Here is a 20,162-nt window from a genome sequence, read left to right on the forward strand (position 1 = left end):
ATGCAATCATAAATGGTGCCATTAGAAATTGCATCTTGTTCCGCAAAAAACAAGCCCTTATACAACTATGTAAATAAAAAAGTTATGGCTTGGGGAGGGCTGGGAGTAAAAAACAAAAATTAAAAAATTAAAAATTTCCCAGTCATTAAAGGGAGTCTGTCACCTATTTTTCACCAATATAACTAAGAGCACTGCGCCATAGAAGATTGAAGACACATTCCAAGCCTACCTATGTGCACTTTGTGTCTGTATTCCATGTCCAGGAAAAGCACTTTTATTCTGCTGGAAAACAGCTCCCAAGTGGCCAGCTCTTCTGCTGCAAGTGCCCAAAGCAAACCAGACTGAAGAGGGGAGGGCTGCTTTGGCTACTCATATCTTAGGCTTGGTACCAGCTAGAAATATAGGCCTGACCTTGTTTGAAAGCTAATAACGAATCACAGCAGGTCACCATCAGTTAAAAGTGCTTTTATTGCTGAGTACATTGGAAAACATGTGGCAGTTCGTGTGTTAACGTTTTCGGCACATAGGCCTTCGTCATACACTATAATTACAATAGAACAAAATTGATCAAAACATTGAAAAATGACTATTACAAAGACTGATGTAACAGATGGCTGCGTACAACGGAAAAGACTTTTCTCCACGGTAGTCACAATTAAATAACAAAATGGTATCTTTAAATATATTTCTAAAGTACTTGTGATGATCTCCCATTTTCAAATGAAGATTAATACAGATGCGCACAACAGGCTGAATACATAACAAGAGAAGATTGTCGCCGTGCTGAATACAAGACGATAGTTCCCTGGTACAGATTATTGGGGCTTAGTAAAAAACAAGGTTATAAAGATACTGGAGAACTCTGCTCTTAGTGAATGTTGCTCTGAATACATAACCTGGGGTAAAGTCAGAGTGCTGAGTACATGATATAAGGCAAAATCAGAATGCTGAGCAGTGGCGTAACTACAGGGGAAGCAGAGGAAGCGGCTGCTTCGGGGTCCCGGCCCCCCGGCAGCATGTGTGACAGTTTATTTTCAAGTTAGTTAAATATGATCGATTCTTGTTTTAATGTTCAGGGTCCGCCCCTTCACAGCAGCGGCGGACCGGGCCCCCTTGCTAATGTGATCTTAATCTTACTGTCTCCTGAAGTCTCCTAAAGTGTCCGGGATTCGAACACACAACCTTCATGTATCAGAGGCAAAGCATTTACCCACACAGCCATAAAGGCTGCATTGCCACTGATTAAAAAAATATGAGACTTCTACTGTTGTAGCTGGCTAAGTGTACATCTATACACATGACAGCTGCCCCAACACACCCAGCACTGCTATATCTCTATATGACAGCTGTCCCAGCACACTCAGCTCTGCTATATCTCTATATATGATAGCTGCCCCAGCACACCCAGCTCTGCTACATCTAATACACATGACAGCTGCACCAGCACACTCAGCTCTACTATATCTCTATATATGACAGCTGCCCCAGCAAACCCAGCTCTGCTACATCTATACACATGACAGCTGCCCCAGCACACTCAGCTTTGCTATATCTCTATATATCTATCTACTGTATAGCAATACTTAGAGATATATAGATGTAGCAGGGCTGGGTGTGCTGGGGCAGCTGTCATATATAGAGATATAGTAGAGCTGAGTGTGCTGGTCCAGCTGTCATGTGTATTGGATGTAGCAGAGCTGGGTGTGCTGGGTCAGCTATCATATATAGAGATATAGCAGAGCTGAGTGTGCTGGGACAGCTGTCATATAGAGATATAGCAGTGCTGGGTGTGTTGGGGCAGCTGTCATGTGTATAGATGTACACTTAGCCAGCTATAACAGTAGAAGTCTCATATTTTTTCAGTCAGCAGCAAGGCATCTCTTATGGTTGTGTGGGTAAGTGCTTTGCCTCTGATACAGAAGGTCGTGGGTTTGAATCCCATCAGAAACTTTTCTGAAATACAAGCACTGACTCCATATATGGACATACAGGGCGGGACACAGGAAGAGGCTGCATCGCATCGCTGACATGGAGGTAAGTAGAAGTGTTTATTTTTTTTTTAATACCCGACTGTTACTGCCATGGGGGGAGCGGGAGGCACTTGATACTGGCACATGGGGGGAGGGGGGTTGGCACCTGATACTGGCACATGGGGGGGAGGGGGGTTGGCACCTGATACTGGCACATGGGGGGGGAGAGGCACCTGATACTGGCACATGGGGGGGGAGAGGGGTTGGCACCTGATACTGGCACTTTGGGGGGGGGGGGGGGGGAGGAGAGAGGCACTTGATACTGGCACACGGGTGGGGGGGGGGGGAGAGGCACTTGATACTGGCATGTGGGAGGGGGGGTTTGGCACTATGATACTGGCACATGGGGGGGAGAGAGGCACTTGATACTGCCTTTTTTTTGGGGGGGGAGATGGCACTATGATACTGGGACATGGGGAGGGGGGAAGAGAGAGGCACTTGATACTGGCACATGGGTGGGGGAGGAGAGAGGCACTTGATACTGGCACGTGGGGGGGGGGGTTTGGCACTTGATACTGGCACATGGGTGGGTTTGGCACTATGATACTGGCACATGGGGGGGAGAGGCACTTGATACTGCCACTTTTTTGGGGGGGAGATGGCACTATGATAGTGGGACATGGGGGGGGAAGAGAGAGGCACTTGATACTGGCACATTGGGGGGGGGGGGGAGATGGCACTATGATACTGGGACATGTGGGGGGAGGAGAGAGGCACTTGATACTGGCACATGATGGGGGGGCATCTATGGGGACACTTCCTGGCACATTATTGGGGGGCATTATGGGGGACACTAGGCCGGCAGCCTATCAGAGGCCGGACACTGAGGGGCATCTACTGGGGCACTATATATGGGGTATTTTATACTGGTACATTATGGGGGGCACTAGCAGGAAGGGGGGAGAGGAGCACTATGGGGGAATTTACTGGGGGCACTATATAGGGGTATTTTATACTGCGACATTATGGGGGCACTATGGGGGCACTATGGGGACATTAGCTCAACTGGGGGCATTACAAGGGGGTATTTTTGAACTGTCACATTACAAGGAGAATTATTTCTACTGGGGGGGGGGGGGCATTATGGTGGGCTTTATTACTCCCCCATGGTATGACCCCCTAGTAGCAGCACCACCCTCTCCCTGCTCTGCTATCCCTCTGCCCCTTCTCCAAATCCTTATTATGAAATCTTTCTCATTAGGATAAAGAACAACATAAGCTCCAACGAGCCCCCGGCCAAAGTGTTGAAGTGGCGTCCGAGATCCCAAGGGCCAAGTTAAGTAACTGTAAGTTTTCATATGAAATATGTTTATGTTATGCACATATAGCCTACACTGTGCCACACAATATACAGTATACCGCTACACTGTGCCAAAGGAGTGGGGTTTACACAGGAGGAGGGAGGTGCGAAGGGCGCTGGGGGGGCCCTTACAAATATTTGCTGTGCGGCCCAGTCACTTCTAGTTACGCCCCTGATGCTGAGTGTATAATTTAAGGCAAAATCAGGGTGCTGAGTACATAATATAAGGCATAGTCAGAGTGCTGAGTATAGCGTGGTAACTACTACATGCATCATACTGATTACAAAGTCTGTGATGTCTATTAGGAGTCCATAGTGAGGACATGGTGGAGGCAGCTTGACCAGTGCTAACAAAAATGAATTAAGGACAATGATCATACCACAATTGTATACTGTAATATATGTATGGGTCAACTCAGTATTTGTATACGGATCAACAGGGACAGAGTATGGACCAAGATGGTAATGAAACCTTCAGGCTAAATGTTGTAGGGTAGTGTGCAGATAGGACAACCTACATCCTGTTGTGTCCGTATACAAAGGGTTGGGTATTATGTACAGGAAAAAACACAGTGAATGTATATCGGCCATGATCTCCAAGGAAGGGACTTACCTGTGCCGCAGTAGGTAATAGGAATGGAAAGTTTAGGCACACCAAACGGAATGGTGCATAATCACACCAGAGGTGAAAGGGTGTGTATCGCACACGCCCTGTGCCTGCTTATATAGTGTCAGTGTAATGCATGCCGCTCCGGGGGCAGAATCCACCCAGAGCGCATGCAGGACGCCGTGCGTTCCACCTACTGGAAGTAAGTCGGGCGGTGGAACGCATTGGGACTGGAAGTTGCGTTCCACTAGCTGGAAGAAGTCTGTCTGTGTAGCGCAAGCTATAGCTCTACGGCAGGCTGGGCTAGAGGGGGAAGGAAAGTGGGAGGGGTCAGACGTACGGTTTCGAGAATAAGGATCCAGAGTGTAAGTAAGTTTAAGAATATGCATAAAATGGTGGATAAACAAGTAGAGGTAATAAATGGGCAAGGCCTTAGCGAAGGAGAGGAAGATACATATAGAAAGATCACACAAACCTAGAATTGTGTACGAGGGAATTAGCAGAGACGCAAGACATTGTAAGGGGATACGAGAGTCCAGAAAAAATACTGAAGGAAGGGAGGGTGCAATCTTGGACAGTGGAACAAAATAGTATGAATAAAGGATACTGATATGCGGCAGGTAGTCCCAAGGGAGATCAGGGGGCCTGTAATGAAAAAGAAGAGACATGTATCAATTCAAATACAATGACTCAGTGAAAATCATCTTGCCATTTGGTTATATACCTGTATGGTCCTAAATACTGGGTCGATCCATTGTGTTCTCATCATTACCATTTCATTCTGCACTTTATATTCCCTATTCATGCCTTTAGGAGTCAGGGTTTGAAGCGTGTGTATCCAATAAGCCTCCCTAAGTTTAAATGTTTTGATCCTTTTACCTTCCCTTCTGGAATCTCGATTGAGCTATGGTGTGTCTAGCCTCCTCGAAATGTGCTGGAACTGGCAGTAGCAGAGGGGTGTTAGGGAGGGACTTTTTGGTCGTGGGGGGATGTAAACTAATAAAGTGTAATAAGTTGTTTTTGTCAGTTGGTTTTCACTATAAGTCTGTGGAAAGTTTGCCTGAGGGGTTCTTAATAACTACAGTGTCCAGAAAATCAATGGAGAGTTTGTTGTGGTAGATTGTGAATTGTAGTTTGGGATAGATTGAATTGAAAAAATAGTGAAAGGTAAGTAATCTATCCTCTGGTCCTCTCCAGATGCAAAGCACATAATTGATGTATCTTTTCCAAACTATACTGTGGGTCCTAAACAACTCATTTGGGTATATATAGGTTTCCTCAAAGTCCGCCATAAAACAGTTGGTGTAGGGCAGGGCCACATTGGACCCCATTGCGGTCCCCTGTTTCTGTAGGTAAAATGTGTCTTGAAACATAAAAAGGTTATTGTGAAGAGCTGTCTCCAGGAGGTCGAGACATAGGGCAATCACCTCTTTATGTAGGTCTGTTTTTAGCAACATTCTATTCACTTCTTGAATGCCTTTGTCGTGATGTATGGATGTGTACAGGCTAGTCACATCCCATGTTACTAGGATAGTTTCTGATGGTAAAGGTTTTATCTGTCTTATTATTTGGAGAAAAGATGATGTGTCAAGAAGAAACAACCTTGTTTCCTTAACCAGGGGTGTGAGAATTTTATCAAGGAATATGGACAGAGAGCATAGGATGGAGTCAATAGATGCTACTATGGGGCGTCCGGGTGGGTTCTGTAAGTTTTTATGAATTTTGGGTAAGACGTAGAACACACCATTTCACCTCTGGTGCGATTATGCACCATTCCGTTTGGTGTGCCTAAACTTTCCCTTCCTGTTACCTACTGCAGCACAGGTAAGTCCCTTCCTTGGAGATCATGGCCTATATACAGGGTGGGCCATTTATATGGATACACCTTAATAAAATGGGAATGGTTGGTGATATTAACTTCCTGTTTGTGGCACATTAGTATATGTGAGGGGGGAACTTTTCAAGATGGGTGGTGACCATGGCGGCCATTTTGAAGTTGGCCATTTTGAATCCAACTTTTGTTTTTTCAATAGTAAGAGGGTCATGTGACACATCAAACTTATTGGGAATTTCACACGAAAAACAATGGTGTGCTTGGTTTTAATGTAACTTTATTCTTTCATGAGTTATTTACAAGTTTCTCTTTGTTTACAGCCATTGACATGTCGCCGAGGTTAACACGTGAGGAGCGGATAGAAATTGTGTTGATGTCTGGTGAACGCAGTAACCGGGTCATTGCAGCAGATTTCAATGCAAGACACCCTATGAGACCACCCATCTCCCATGCTACAGTTAGCAAACTGCTTGCTAAGTTTCGTGAAACTGGTTCAGTGTTGGATTTGCCAAAATGTGGACGCATGAAATCTGTCTCTAATGAAGAAACATCAGTGGCTGTCCTAGCTTCATTCAGCAAGAGCCCACAGCGTAGCACTCCAGCAAGATGGTGCACCATCACATTATGGGTGTCAGGTCCGAGCATTCCTAGATGAACAGTTTCCTGGAAAGTGGATTGGTCGTCGTGGGCCAGTTGAATGGCCCCCAAGGTCTCCCGATCTGACCCCCTTAGACTTTTATCTTTGGGGTCATCTGAAGGCAATTGTCTATGCTGTGAAAAATAGATAATATAATAAAGAAAAAACATGAAAACTGAAAAAAATTTAAAAAGTATGTAAAAAACCTAAAGAAACAATAATAATAATTAGAGTCCAATGATTGTGAAAAAATGATTAGGGTACCCCTAAAAGTGGTAAGAGAAGTTATCAAAGCATGATTTGAATATGCTGGTGTGATCAGTGAATACTGCAATTTCTATAGTAGTGATGGTTGATATCACAATTACAAATGGTGTTAAATTATTCCTCTGTATCTGTGGGTATATATTGTATCAAATGATAGTATTTTGTATCATTTAGAATATTATTATGTTGGTTACTATGTAGCTGGATTACCGTACTGTTGTTCTGCTGCACTTTCCTTCCGGCTGTGTTTTTTCAGCGTTGAGTCGGGGTTGGCGTCCCACGTGCCATCCCACGTGTTGGCGCGCTTTTACTTCCGAATTATAACTGCGGGCTGTATGGATTGCCGGGTATTTGGGTTGCTACAGGTGATTGTATGTGGGGGTTGTAGGAATCTCACCCCTTCGGGGATTGTAGGATTCTCACCCCGATTACTAGCCAGGCTGTGTTCTGCAGCCGGCGATCACGGTCACTCTTTTTTTTAAAAAGAACAGTAGCCTTTTTGCAATATGAGAAGCTTCTTTTAAAATTGCGTTCACGTATTAGGCTACTTTCACACCTGCGTTTAGGTGCGGATCCGTCTGGTATCTGCACAGACGGATCCGCACCTATAATGCAAATGCTGGTATCCATTCAGAATGAATCCGTTTGCATTACTATGTAAAAAAAAAGTCTAAGTCTGCCCTAACCCCTGAAGACGCCGGTACACGGCGAAACATGTCGGGGGGCAGCGTGAAGCTCTAATTTTAAAACAGCATATCACTGCAGCCTATCATTACAGTGTTAAGAAATCACACAGTGCCTACATATTATACTGGCAGCGCGCAGCCAGTTAGGCACTAGTGTGTATCTACATAGTAGCAGACAACCCGGTCAGGTGACATCCTGACAGGGTACTTCAGCTGATACTTAAAGGCCAGTGAATGCTGGAAGTTTTAATGATTTAGTTATTCACCAAAATATTATTAGTACTATTAATAAAAGTTAAGTCTTAGTTAATTTGGTAGGTGCAGGATCAATAGGTGTAATCCAGTCCTAATGGACACTAGTAGTAATGAATTGTTGTATAACACACCACATCCTTGCACTTAAAGGGAAAGCATAGTATTTGAAGTACAGTTTTTATGAACCCATTTATAGTATTTCACACTAATAAAGAATCAAAATAGTATATAGAAAATCAGCCCAAAGGTGCCCCTACACATAGGTGTGAAGTCGGCTGAACCTACCATATTTAGCATAGGCGTGCGCAGCCTATTGCTGCGCACGCCTATGCACCGTAAAGCACCGTAAAGCACAAACACACACGCCGTGTGCACCGTAAAGCACAAACACACACGCCGTGTGTGTGTGTATATATATATATATATATATATATATATATACACATATATATATACACACACAAATATCCACAGATCCTCCCCAACAGTGTGTCAATTTTGATTGTACTAACCTAATACTTAAAAGACAAGCTTTCAAGAGTTTTCCTTTCTTCCTCTGTACGCTTGAGTATTCAGAAACAATCTATTCCTAAGGGTGGGTTCACATCTGCGTTATCCCATTCCGTTATAGGTTCCATTTCAAACGAAATATAACGGAATGGCAAGATGGAATGCAAAACGGAAACCTTTAAAGGGAACCTGTCACCTGCAAAACGCATATTAAACCGACCACAGTACCTTACAGTATCCCCCAGTGTGTTGCTAATCATATTTTTCTTTGCTCTTTGCGTTTCTTCATACTTGTTAAAAACGTTGTTTTAATGTCGGTTGGCGCTGTCTCCGAGTCAGGCTCGAAGTCAAGTGGGCAGCGGCCTCCTTGCTTCAAGTAAAGCTAAGCCCGCCCCTTACCCCCTCCTCTACAATTAGATGGACATGCTGCCGGGATCGCGCTCTTCTAGCGCATGCGCGGTACGCTGCCTGTTACAACGCGATCCTCACTCACCCGCCTACATTTTGCTGACTGCGGATGCTCCGGACAGTTTGATTGCGCGTGCGCCCAGCCGTCACGCTGTAACAGGCAGCGTACCGCGCATGCGTTAGAAGATCGCGATCCCGGCAGCATGTCCATCTAATTGTAGAGGAGGGGGTAAGGGGCGGGCTTAGCTTTACTTGAAGCAAGGAGGCCGCTGCCCACTTGACTTCGAGCCTGACTCGGAGACAGCGCAAACCGACATTAGGGTTGTTATGGGGGCATCTGTGGATGACGCACTGTTATGGGGGCATCGTGGATGACACACTGTTATGGGGGCATCGTGGATGACACACTGTTATGGGGGACCTGTGGATGACACACTGTTATGGGGGCATCTGTGGATGACGCACTGTTATTAACAGTGCGTCATCCACAGATCCCCCCATAACAGTATCATCCACATATCCCCCATAAAAGGTGACATATTCCACACAGATATCCCCTTAACAGTCTATTAAGGGGATATCTGTGGGTGGCACTGTTATGGGGGCATCTGTGTGGAATCTGTGGATGACACTGTTATGGGGGGCCAGGGGGATCTGTGGATGACACATATATAGCAGCATCTTGTTCAATATATGTGTCATCATCCACAGATCCCCCCCATAACAGTCTCCCTGACAGTGACCCCCCAACAGGGGGTGGAGGCTGGCAACTATTGTAAGACCCTGCTGCGTTCCTTATGTAAAGTGTTGTTAAACTTGTGCCAAATTGTACTACTAGTACTATTTAATCTATTACTAACTTACTTGGACAGGACTCCAGCTGGTATTCAGTTTTTCTTTTTGACACAATCACCATATTCACTGGGCATGGGCACTGGGCGGGCAGGCAGGCTCTTCAAATATTCAAACTAGGCCGGCGGCAGCGTAACGTGACGTCACTCACTCCGTCACGCCGCACGCGCCTGCTCCTCCCACTTTATTAATGAAGCAGACGGAGCAGGCGCGTGACGTCGGAGTGAGTGAAGTTACGCGGCCGGCCGCCGGGAGACGGAGCGCAGCAGCAGTGAGCAGTCGTATAAGCAGATGTATGTCATTGAAGCTGTCCAGGGCTGGCAGCCGGGGCTCAAGTGGCAGGCGGCAGTACAGGAGGCGGAGCACAGGGGTGTGATTAGGGTGTGCCCAGGCACACCCGGCACACCCCGTGCGCACGCCTATGATATTTAGTGAGACTGGCGACTATCTTATGTGTATAAGATATGTTGACTCTCTCCAACAGATGGGATGAGGTGAAAAATGTTGAATTACAATACCAAATCCTTTTGTTCTAAAGGGAGACAAGCCGCTGCCAGATGTGTCCGACAACAACTTAAGCTTATATTACACCTGCAGATAATACTGAAGATCATCTCTAACAAACTTTGGTATGAATGCTCGTTAGCAATGATCTGTCAGTGTAATACTGCCACTGATTAACCGATGAGCGAGGAAATGGGAAATGCTCATTCATCAGGTAATTGGAATCTTTTAGCAGGTTTTAAAGTTATTGTTTACCGGTGGCAGATCGTGCTGTGTAATCACGATCTGCTGCCGGCAAACAGTGATTCAGTATAGGGACCAGCGATGACATTAGCGATTGCTCCTCCCCGTACTGAGTCGGAGATTGCTGCATGTAAATGAAACGGTCTCCGCTGCTAGTGAACAAGTGATTGCCGGGAAGGAACACTTCCGACAATTGCCTGCAAAATCAGCAGGTGTATATAAACTTTACTCCCTTCTCACCACTGAGAACATAGGTGAATGGGGCAAAGTAAAATATTAATGGGCCACAGCAGTCAACCAGGTGCCGCAGCCCCTTTGAACAGCTGATTGGCGGGGAAGCAGAACAACAACAACTTTAAAACAAGTTAGATGTAACTTGGTCATTTAGGAAAATGTGTGCAATATAGAATCAGTTATATATATTATATTTTGTGGTGCTATGGCATACAATGAGATCTAAAAATAGGATTAGCATCCAAAGCTCTTGTCTTTTTGTACAATTCATGTTAAAATCAAGGCACAATTCCAGACTGAAATGCAGCTTCTGAACAGCTTGTGCGCTACGTGGGAGAAAGAAATGCCTTGATGGAAAATCTAGCAGATGCCTAAAGAACAAGAAGAGATAAGTGTAAAAAAAAAAAAAGCTAAGGAAAGCGCTGCCACTTTACAAATTCCATGTAAAGAAACTAGTACTCTCAGCTCAGGGTTGCACTTTCTCCTGCTTTTGGGGTTTAAGCCTTGCCTTGATTATATCAGTCATTTTTATGATGGCATGTGGTTCAATATTAAAAGAGTCTATAATAAAATTAAAGGTGTTTATGGTCAGGCTGGGTGCAGGGGTTAAAAAAAAGACCTGTCACCAGCACTCACTTCCAGCACTAATTAACCTATTGCACAACGGATTCAGCATAGTATTGTGGCTTCCATCATGAATGGGATATATATATATATTGTGGGGTTTCTCTCTGGTAGACAGGATTAGCGGACGCCGTATAGAGGCAACAACAAGTTCTTTGGATCAAACAGTTCAGTGTTTTATTCACACTTTAGGCAAGTGACAAAACAAGCAGTCATAAACAAGCAAAAAGTCACCTTGCAGTGTTGGTGGTAATTCACACCATGTTGCAATTCTGCCTCAAAGAGTCCTTGAGCATAGCAGCACCAACCTGTTTTCACGCCAAACAGGTAGCAAGCCTTAATCCAGACACAAGGCTCCCAGATCCCAACACAGAGACACCAGCGTGGTGGGGTAGTCTTTTAACCCCTTAAGGACGCAGGGCGTACCGGTACGCCCTATTTCCCGAGTCCTTAAGGACCAAGGGCGTACAGGTACGTCCTGACTTAAATTCGGAATTCCGGCGCCGCAGGGGTTAATCGGAACGGGACGCCGGCTGAAATCATTCAGCCGGCATCCCGTAACAACGCAGGGGGGGGTCATTTGACCCCCCCGTATCGGCGATCGCAGAAAACCGCAGGTCAATTCAGACCTGCGGTTTTCTGCGTTTCCGGTCCATTCGGGTGTCCTGTGACCCGATGAACCGGAAAAAGACTGCGATCGGTGGCGTAATTTTACACCACCTATCGCAGTCCGAGGATTTGGAGAGGCGGTGCTGGCCCTGGTGCTGAACGCCGCTGTCCAGGGTGCTGATTGGTGCAGGGGAGAGAGGCGCGAGATTCAAACTTCCTGCGCTCCTCTCTCCCCTCCTCTTCCTGTCCAGCACCCTGACCGTGCAGCACCGTCCAGAACGAGCTCCTGTGTCCCCCTAATCGCCATCCATCACCCTCCTGCACCCATCGCCACCCAGGTAGGTTAGGGTCAGTGAGGGAGAGGCACCGTTAGGCAGGGAAAGAAGGGAAAAGTTAGTTAGGAAAAAAAAAAAAAAAAAAAAAAAACTTTTATTCCAAACTTCCATCTATCCATCTAACCCTAACCCAGACCCCCCCTGCCACTTCACCCCCCCCCCACCCCCCACCAGCCCCCCTCCCCCACCCCACACCAGCCTCCCCCCTTCCTCACCACCACTTTTTTTTTTTTTTGCGTGCGCTGACTGGCCGGCACTTTTTTGCGTCCGTCCAGTGTTAGCGCATCGCCCGCCCCACCACCCCACCGACCGCTGATCAGCGTTGTACCACTGATCAGCAAGTTTTAACTTTTTTTTTTCCTAACACTTGCCCTTTTTTTTTTGCCTTTTTTAGTACGTGAACACCCGTTGCCCCCACACACACGCACATAGAATAAAGGTTTCCACACACGCACACCTACACGCACACACACCCATGGCCCGCCGGATGTTCTCGGCCGAGGAGGCATACGCCCAGATTGCCTCCGACTCTGAGAGCCCCAGTGAGGATGAGGATGACCCCACATTCCTTTTGTCATCCGCATCCTCCTCATCATCATCGGATGACGATGAGCCACCAAGGCGTCGGAGACGCCACCAGGCGGAGCCAGGGGCCCCACATGCTAGGGATCCTGTGGCCCACACTAGTACGAGCCGCCCTGGGGTTCGTACTGGTTTCCCGGCCCACCAAATAAGTCCACCGGAGCCCCCTGCCGATGAACTTAGCTGGTGTCCCCCAGTGGACTTTGAGCCTGAGATTCCGGATTTTGCTGGCAATCCTGGAATCCAGATTCCCACAGTGGGGTTTACTGAAATAGACTATTTTAGTTTTTTTTTCAGTAACCCACTGGTGAATTTGATGGTGGAGCAGACGAATCTGTACGCCCAACAGTTCGTCGCTCAAAACCCAGGCTCAGTTTTGGCTAGACCCGGTGGCTGGACGCCGGTCAGTGCAGCCGAGATGAGGACATTTTGGGGCCTCGTGCTGCATATGGGTCTAGTCCAAAAACCCAGTGTCAGGCAATACTGGAGTGGGGACGTCCTATACCAGACCCCACTGTACAGTATGGTCATGACACGTACACGGTTTGAGGCCATCCGGAAATGTCTGCATTATTCCGATAATGCAGCATGTCCACCCCGAGGTGATCCTGCCTATGACCGGCTGTATAAGATACGGCCGGTCATCGATCACTTTGGGGCCAAATTCATGGAGGCCTACGTACCTGGAAGGGAGGTCGCGGTTGATGAGTCTCTCGTTGCGTTCAAGGGGAGACTCAGTTTCCGCCAATACATTCCCACAAAGCGGGCGAGGTATGGCGTGAAGCTATACAAAATTTGTGAGAGTGCCTCAGGGTACACTTACAAATTTCGTGTGTACGAGGGGCGAGATTCCCGTATTCAACCCCCAGAATGTCCCCCCACTCTGGGTGTTAGCGGGAAACTCGTGTGGGACCTTATGTACCCACTGCTGGATAATGGTTACCACTTGTACGTGGATAACTTTTATACCAGCATTCCCTTGTTCAGGTCCCTTGCCGCCAGATCCACGTTCGCTTGTGGGACCGTGCGGAAAAATCAACGCGGCCTCCCTGCCTACCCCCTCCAGGTACCTATCCCCAGGGGTGAGACCCGTGCCCTTACCAGTGGAAACCTGTTGCTGGTCAGGTATAAGGACAAGAGGGATGTCCTTATGCTGTCCACAATCCACGGTAACGGCACCACCCCTGTCCCTGTGCGAGGTACCGCGGCAACGGTCCTCAAGCCCGATTGTATCGTCGACTACAATCGGTATATGGGAGGAGTTGATCTCTCTGATCAAGTCCTCACGCCATATAACGCCATGCGCAAAACCCGGGCATGGTACAAAAAAGTTGCGGTCTACTTGGTACAGGTTGCCATGTACAACTCTTTTGTACTATCCCGAAGCGCTGGCAGCACAGGGACATTCCTCCAGTTCTATGAGGCAGTCCTCAAAGACCTGATCTTTTCGGACCGGGAAAGAGCAGGCCGGAGTACCTCGGGAATTGGAGGCGCCCGGATCGTCCCTGGCCAACACTTTCCAGGTGTGGTCCCCCATACTGGAAAGAAGGGACGAACCCAAAAAAAGTGCAGAGTGTGTCGCAGGAGGGGGATACGGAAGGACACCACTACTCAATGTGACACTTGCCCCGATCATCCGGGCCTCTGCATTGACGGTTGCTTCAGGGAGTATCACACTTCCATGGAGTACTAAATTTTTATAATCCTCAACAGTCCACTAGAGAACATAAAACACTATGGCTCTCAGACTTTGGAGACACGGAAACAATTTTTCTTTCCCCAAAAAATATTAGTTTTAGAGCAGGCATCCTCAAACTGCGGCCCTCCAGATGTTGTAAAACTATAACTCCCAGCATGCCCAGACAACCTACAGCCATCAGCAGGGCATGGTGGGAATTGTAGTTTTACAATATCTGGAGGGCCGCAGTTTTAGGATGCCTGCTTAGTGTCTCCAAAGTCTGAGAGCCATACATATTGGGCATCGTCGCGTGCGTAAAAGTCGTCGCTATAAAAATAACTTTTGACCAAACGCCTCGGATGAACGGTGTTAAAAATATAAAATAAAAACTGTGCCAAAACACCAATTTTTGGGCAAAATTTCAATTTGAATCCATTTTGCCGGTAATAAAGCAAGGGTTAACAGCCAAACAAAACTAAATATTTATTGCCCCGATTCTGTAGTTTGCAGAAACACCCCATATGTGGTCGTAAATGGTTATATAGCCGCACGGCAGGGCATAGAACGAAGGGAACTCCATATGGTTTCTGGAAGGCATATTTTGATGGACAGTTTTTTTTTTGACACCATGTCCCATTAGAAGCCCCCCCTGATGTAGCCTAGACTAGAAACTCCAAAAAAGTGACCCCATCTAAGAAACTACACCCCTCAAGGTATTCAAAAGTTACTTTACAAACTATGTTAACCCTTTAGGTGTTCCACAAAACCAAATAGTGAATGTAGAAACAATTTTAGAATTACATTTTTTTGTTACATTGCCTCAAAAAAGAGTAATATAGAGCAACCAAAAATCAAATTTACCCCAAAAATAGTCCCAAAACAACAACCACCTTATCCCGTAGTTTCCTAGATGGGGTCACTTTTATGGAGTTTCTACTCTAGGGGTGCATCAGGGGGCTTGAAAGGGTACATGGTGTCAATAAACCAGTCCAGCAAAATCTGCCTTCCAAAAATGACGTTCCCCTTCTTCTATGTCCTGCCGTTTAGCCAAATAGTAGTTTACGACCACATATGGGGTGTTTTTGCAAACTACAGAATCAGGGCAACCCATTTTGAGTGTTGTTTGGCAGTTAACCCTTGTTTTACTCCTGGAAAAAATTGATTATATTGGAAAATTTTCCAAAAAATATAAATTTCAAAATTGTTTCTCCATCTGCCATTAACTCTTGTGGAACACCTAAAGGGTTAACAAAGTTTGTAAACCCAGTTTTGAATACCTTGAGGGGTGTACTTTCTTAGATGGAGTCACTTTTTTGAAATTTCTATTCTAGGGGTGCAACAGGGGGCTTCAAATGGGACATGGTATAAACAAAACCAGTCCTGCCAAATCTGCCTTCCAAAACCCATATGGTGTTCCCCTCCTTCTATGTGCTACCGTTCGGCCAAACAGTAGTTTACAACCACATATGGGGTGTTTATGAAAACTACAGAATCAGGGCAACCCATTTTGAGTGTTGTTTGGCAGTTAACCCTTGTTTTACTCCTGGAAAAAATTGATTATATTGGAAAATTTTCCAAAAAATATAAATTTCAAAATTGTTTCTCCATCTGCCATTAACTCTTGTGGAACACCTAAAGGGTTAACAAAGTTTGTAAACCCAGTTTTGAATACCTTGAGGGGTGTACTTTCTTAGATGGAGTCACTTTTTTGAAATTTCTATTCTAGGGGTGCAACAGGGGGCTTCAAATGGGACATGGTATAAACAAAACCAGTCCTACCAAATCTGCCTTCCAAAACCCATATGGTGTTCCCCTCCTTCTATGTGCTACCGTTCGGCCAAACAGTAGTTTACGACCACATATGGGGTGTTTTTGCAAACTACAGAATCAGGGCAACCCATTTTGAGTGTTGTTTGGCAGTTAACCCTTGTTTTACTCCTGGAAAAAATTGATTATATTGGAAAATTTTCCAAAAAATATAAATTTCAAAATTGTTTCTCCATCTGCCATTAACTCTTGTGGAACACCTAAAGGGTTAACAAAGTTTGTAAACCCAGTTTTGAATACCTTGAGGGGTGTACTTTCTTAGATGGAGTCACTTTTTTGAAATTTCTATTCTAGGGGTGCAACAGGGGGCTTCAAATGGGACATGGTATAAACAAAACCAGTCCTACCAAATCTGCCTTCCAAAACCCATATGGTGTTCCCCTCCTTCTATGTGCTACCGTTCGGCCAAACAGTAGTTTACGACCACATATGGGGTGTTTTTGCAAACTACAGAATCAGGGCAACCCATTTTGAGTGTTGTTTGGCAGTTAACCCTTGTTTTACTCCTGGAAAAAATTGATTATATTGGAAAGTTTTCCAAAAAATATAAATTTCAAAATTGTTTCTCCATCTGCCATTAACTCTTGTGGAACACCTAAAGGGTTAACAAAGTTTGTAAACCCAGTTTTGAATACCTTGAGGGGTGTACTTTCTTAGATGGAGTCACTTTTTTGAAATTTCTATTCTAGGGGTGCAACAGGGGGCTTCAAATGGGACATGGTATAAACAAAACCAGTCCTACCAAATCTGCCTTCCAAAACCCATATGGTGTTCCCCTCCTTCTATGTGCTACCGTTCGGCCAAACAGTAGTTTACGACCACATATGGGGTGTTTTTGCAAACTACAGAATCAGGGCAACCCATTTTGAGTGTTGTTTGGCAGTTAACCCTTGTTTTACTCCTGGAAAAAATTGATTATATTGGAAAGTTTTCCAAAAAATAGAAATTTCAAAATTGTTTCTCCATCTGCCATTAACTCTTGTGGAACACCTAAAGGGTTAACAAAGTTTGTAAACCCAGTTTTGAATACCTTGAGGGGTGTACTTTCTAAGATGGAGTCACTTTTTTGAAATTTCTATTCTAGGGGTGCAACAGGGGGCTTCAAATGGGACATGGTATAAACAAAACCAGTCCTGCCAAATCTGCCTTCCAAAACCCATATGGTGTTCCCCTCCTTCTATGTGCTACCGTTCGGCCAAACAGTAGTTTACGACCACATATGGGGTGTTTTTGCAAACTACAGAATCAGGGCAACCCATTTTGAGTGTTGTTTGGCAGTTAACCCTTGTTTTACTCCTGGAAAAAATTGATTATATTGGAAAATTTTCCAAAAAATATAAATTTCAAAATTGTTTCTCCATCTGCCATTAACTCTTGTGGAACACCTAAAGGGTTAACAAAGTTTGAAAAAACAGTTTTGAATACCTTGAGGGGTGTAGTTTCTAGAATGGGGTCATTTTTGGGAGGTTTCTATTATCTAAGCCTCACAATATGACTTCAAACCTGAACTGGTCCATAAAAAGTGGGATTTTGAAGATTTCTGAAAATTTCAAAATTTGCTTCTAAACTTCTAAGCCTTGTAACATCCCCAAAAAATAAAATATCATTCCCAAAACAATTCAAGCATGAAGTAGACATATGGGGAATGTAAAGTCATCACAATTTTTGGGGGTATTACTATGTATTACAGAGGTAGAGAAACTGAAAATTTGAAATTTGCAAATTTTTCAAAATTTACGGTAAAAATTGTATTTTTTTATGCAAAAAAATTAACTTTTTTGACCCAATTTTAGCAGTGTCATGAAGTACAATATGTGACGAAAAAACAATCTCAGAACGGCCTGGGTAAGTCAAAGTGTTTTAAAGTTATGAGCACTTAAAGTGACACTGGTCAGATTTGCAAAAAATGGCCTGGTCCTTAAGGTGAAAATGAGCCCGGTCCTTAAGGGGTTAAGTCTCCGTGGATGCACATCACCCGACCTTCCGGGCAGTATACTCAGTGGACTGCACCAGGGTAGCCCTTACTAGGGTCACCAGACTCCCTGAGTCCAGCAGAGCCTCCGCCATGGTGTCTCCCACTTCTACCTGGCACAAGTGATCTAGAGACTCTGGGGTACCTGTTGCACACAGCCTCCTGGCATATAGCGACTGACGGTAGCAATAGTTAGTGTCCATGGTCTCAACCCGATGGGGACAGTTAGCCCTTACATGGCCAGGCTCCTGACACCGCCAAGTCCGCCATGGGTACATCCCGGGCGGGTTTTATCGGCTCAAATCTCTGGGCCTGGGTGGAGATTCCCAGGGTTCGCCGGCCCCCCTCCCGACAGAACCCTCCTTTAGATTCCTGGTAGCTTCATAGCGTTCCACCAGGTCCACCATCTCAAGGGCATTGCCAGGAGACACCTGACCGATCCAGTGCTGAAGAGGGTATGGCAAAGCCCTCCGGAACATATCGGCTAACACATGATCCAGCATAGTAGTGGGACTTAGCACGTCAGGCTGTAGCCATTTTTGTAAGAGGTGAAGTAAGCTATAATAATAGGGTCTTGCAGGCTCAGCCGGATTGAACCCCTACTGATGCACCCGCTTGGCCCAGACCAACACATTCACCCTCAGTCTTGCCAGAATCTCACCCTTGACTTTCTGGTAGTCGGCCGCTTGATCGTCCGGCAATTCGAAATACACCCACTGGGAATTGGATGCCAGGAACGGAGCAACGACCTCAGCCCACTGGTCACGGGGTATCTTTTCCCTGATGGCCCCTTTCTCGTACATCACCAGATAGGTTTCGATGACGTCTGTGGGGGTCATCTTAGGAATCGCGGCACGGACTGCTTTCCGGGCATTGTGGACGCTTGGGGTTGCTCCTGCTGCCTGCAAAGCCATCATGTGTTGTAGCAGCAACTGGTTAGTCTCCTACTGCTGCTTATTAGCCTTGCGTTGCTGAAGGTTTGTCTCTCGTTGCTGCAGATTAGCCTCCATGACGGCCTTCACAACAGCCTCCATTTTGTCGTGGGGCACTGGTTGTAATACAGCTGGTTTAATGTACGACAAACAACCATGCCTGAAAAATGCAGCAACCAAAAATATTGGCGTTCACTCCAGCCTCACTGCTCTTGCCCGCATCCACCTCCATTAACTCCTTAGCTATGAGTTTGGCCGAGGTATGTCGCAGTGGCACCGCCTCCAGGTACCGAGTGGCGTAGTCTAGAATGACTAAGATGTGTTGATGCCCTCTGGCGGACTTTGGTACTGGGCCTATGAGGTCCATAGCTATTCGGTCAAACGGTACTTCGATACTTCGGGAGAGGTACTAGGGGACTAGGGAAATGTGGCTGGGGGCTAGTAATCTGGCAGGTTGGGCAAGACTTACAAAACTCTTCCACTTCTTTGAATATGCTGGGCCAGTAAAACCGCTGCAGCCCCAGATGACCCTCGAGAACGTGTTGGTGGGCTAGATATAACACAAGCTTGCGATAAGCCTTGGGGACCACCAACTGTTCAATAGGTTCACCCCGTAGTTGGGTTACCCGATACAACATATCCTGATGAACCACAAAACGGGGAAACACTGCCCCAGGTTGTTGTGGTTCACCATCTACTATTAACACATCCCAGGCACGGGATAGGGTTGGGTCCTGACGTTGGGCAGTACCAAAATTATCCCCGGAGACATTGAGGTCTGCCAATTCAGGACCCTTCGGCAAGTCCTCCACGACTCCCATCATCACACTTAGCGGGGTTGTCTCCCCCTCTTCCACCGAAGTGGCGGTCACCCCTACCACTGGCCATTCCGTCTCAGGTTCCCAGGGTTCTGGTCTCCCCCCTGAGCAGGGCCACTCTGCTGGGGTTACCCCTGTCTCATGGGTATCAGTAACTCTCATAGCAGGCCACAGATCCAGGCCATGTAAGGGCTAACTGGGCCCATCGCGTTGAGCCCATGGACACTAACTATGGCTACTGTCAGTCGCTATATGCCAGGAGGCTGTGTGCAACAGGTACCCCAGAGTCTCTAGATAACTTGTGCCAGGTGGAAGTGGGAGACACTCCAGCAGAGGCCCTGCTGGACTCAGGGATTCTGGTGACCCTAGTAAGGGTTACCCTGGTGCAGTCCACTGAGTATACTGGCCGAAAAGTCGG

Source organism: Bufo bufo, chromosome 8 (assembly GCF_905171765.1).
Source record: "Bufo bufo chromosome 8, aBufBuf1.1, whole genome shotgun sequence".
Taxonomy (NCBI): domain Eukaryota; kingdom Metazoa; phylum Chordata; class Amphibia; order Anura; family Bufonidae; genus Bufo; species Bufo bufo.